General features: G+C 36.7%; 1 non-coding gene across 1 annotated transcript; it reads left to right on the top strand.

Moving 5' to 3' along the window:
- Positions 1–1,837: 1,837 nt before the first annotated feature.
- LOC120099498 (small nucleolar RNA SNORA17) lies at positions 1,838–1,969 on the top strand. The gene has a single exon (XR_005498667.1). It is a non-coding gene; the product is annotated as a small nucleolar RNA SNORA17 (small nucleolar RNA).
- Positions 1,970–2,623: the final 654 nt, after the last annotated feature.

Here is a 2,623-nt window from a genome sequence, read left to right as displayed (position 1 = left end):
CTACCTAAAGACTATACGTGGACTGACCCTGGACTCTGACCTCATAGGTAGCATTGAATATCCTAGTAAGATCACCAGTGTAAGGGGAAGCCTTGGGTCCTGCTAAGACTGAACCCCCATTGAACGTGATTGTTGGGGGGAGGGCGGCAATGGGGGAAGGATGGGGAGGGGAACACCCATAACGAAGGGGAGGGGGAAGGGTTAGGGGGATGTTGGCTCGTAAACCGGGAAAGGGAATAACACTCGAAATGTAAATAAGAAATACTAAAGTTAATAAAAAAAAGCTAATATTTCTTTGCCATTCCACAAAACATTGAATTTATATTTCTTTCCTTCAACATCTTTATAATCTTAGCAACGCTTATTTTTCTCAAAACATTTGACTTCATACCTAATTAGCACTTAATACTCAAACATCTCTTATAACTAATGCATGTTGCCAACAAGGCATTGGCAAGCTTTGATGTTTTATAGCTATGGTTGAAATCCCTGTCAAACGTCCAAAGCAGTGATTATCCATGTAGTTGACTGAAAAAAGAATCAACTCTTTTAGGTCTTAGGCATTTGTACCCCTGAAAGAATTGGCATTATGTCTAAATGAATATTTGAAAATTATTCTTGCTCAGTTGAAGAGCCTTAGAGATACTTCCTTGTGGAGGGGAAATATAGTGGGAAAAATAATTACTAGTCAATGCATAACCAGAGAGATTTAGTTAATTTGCAGGCACCATTGAACATTACATTGTTCTATTCAAGTCAAATACTCTGAAGAGGTTCTATACAATTTCTTTTATTTGGGATTTCATTTAGAGATTTTATTTTTTATTGGATTCCTTTATTTTTGTGTCTGTACTTTTTGTAACATATTGTAAAAAGAGCTTTGTGTGCGATTATTGAGTGCATTATTTTTTCAATGTGGTGAAAATTATCTTACAGAAACAAGTTAAGGCAAGAAAGATTTATTTTTTACTCATTGTTTAATTATGACATTGTCTGGGGTTGAGGGAGGGGTATAAGAAAAAAACTCTCAGCAATTACAAAATTTCAGTTGTATCCAATGACATTTTAAATTTGTATCTGTATTGCCTTGTAAAGATAACAATGTAATTGTAAAGTTAACAATGAAGTATTGGGTACTTTAAGCATGTTAAGCATGTTAAGAAGATACTGTTCTTACCAACACATACACAAGCAAAACAGGTAAAGATAAAAGGATAAGAAAAGATAAACCAGAAGCACAGTGGCAAATAAAACATGTATTGTCTTGTTTTTAGAAACTAAAAATATTGAGGCACGAATATTTAAAGCAAGCTATTTGAGAAGAGGAAGGGAACTAGAAAGAGATGGACAGTAGTACGTCAGAGAATTATTGTGGGCAAACATGATCAAAGTGTACAATACATGTATGTGAAAATGAAATTGTGAAACTCATTATTTTGTTCAAGAAACATATACTAACATGTTTAAAAAGAATACCGGTAATTTTTTCAAATGGTATGTATATTTGACAGCTTGATTGTGATATATTTATTATAGGTTTATGCACAGATTTCCAAACTCAACAAATATTATGCATTAAACAGGAGAAACTTTTATGTATACTAATAATCTATTGAAAGGTTAAAAAACAGAGGAGTGAGGTAAAGAAAATGAGGAAAGAAGTAGAGATGGAGAGAAGAGAGAGTGAATAAGGGAGGGAAGAGCATTCACATTCTCACTGAAAGTGCATAGAAATAAGTTGATCCCTATCAGTTTCCTGCTTTTAAAAAAGATATTCTGGATCTATGTTTTTAGCATTTTCAAAGTTCTAGGGAAACTAAGTTAACTACATCTTCTGCCTGACCCTAGAAGCATTGAAGGTGTGACTGCTGTGTCACATGTGTGTCAGGAGATGGCAGAAAGAAGAGAGCCTGTGTCTATGTTCAGTCTACTAACCTAAGAACATCTGAATGATTAGTAACCTAATATTTCCTGGAAAAACTGAGCCTGCAACAGCTCCAAGTCTGATGCCAGGGAGCTCATCTGAGATACTGTCAGGCCCCAACAGATCTGAGGACCAGGAACAAGAAGATTTTCATTACACAGGGCAACAAAGGGATAGCCAAGGGTATTCCCAGTGGGGTCCCAGTATTGATAGAGTAGCAGAAGTCAGAGGCCTTGTAGCAGACCAACAAGTCAAGCAGAAAGTGTGCATAAAAGGGAATATTGAGGGACACACTGTGACATACTACAGCTTTCCCAGTATGATTTTATTTTCACTGTTGAGGGGAGGGTGCAAGTGTGGAGACCAGGAGACAGGAGACAGAGGGAGAGAGGGTGAGAAGCCATGGCAGGTGATGTTAAGATTCTGTTCTGTGTATTTACAGGTTGTTGTTAATGTTCTCAAGGGATGGATGGTACCGGGCTTTGTATGTTTAAGTGGGCAATTATATCTTATCAATTGGATCTAAGATTATTTTGTTATGTGTTCTTTTATGTGAGGGTTTGAGTGAAGGAAAGTGTGTGGCTGGGATGTGTTTCCACCAAGATATCTAGCAGATATCTTGGGGCACCTGGGTGTTGGACCTAGCAGGTAAAAGACACAATTACTTTTTTATTCTTATATTTTTACAACAACAGATGC

The sequence above is a fragment of the Rattus norvegicus genome, chromosome X (assembly GCF_036323735.1).
Source record: "Rattus norvegicus strain BN/NHsdMcwi chromosome X, GRCr8, whole genome shotgun sequence".
Classification (NCBI taxonomy): domain Eukaryota; kingdom Metazoa; phylum Chordata; class Mammalia; order Rodentia; family Muridae; genus Rattus; species Rattus norvegicus.
The sequence above is the reverse complement of the archived record's forward strand: the minus strand, read 5'-3'. Positions and strand labels throughout refer to the sequence as shown.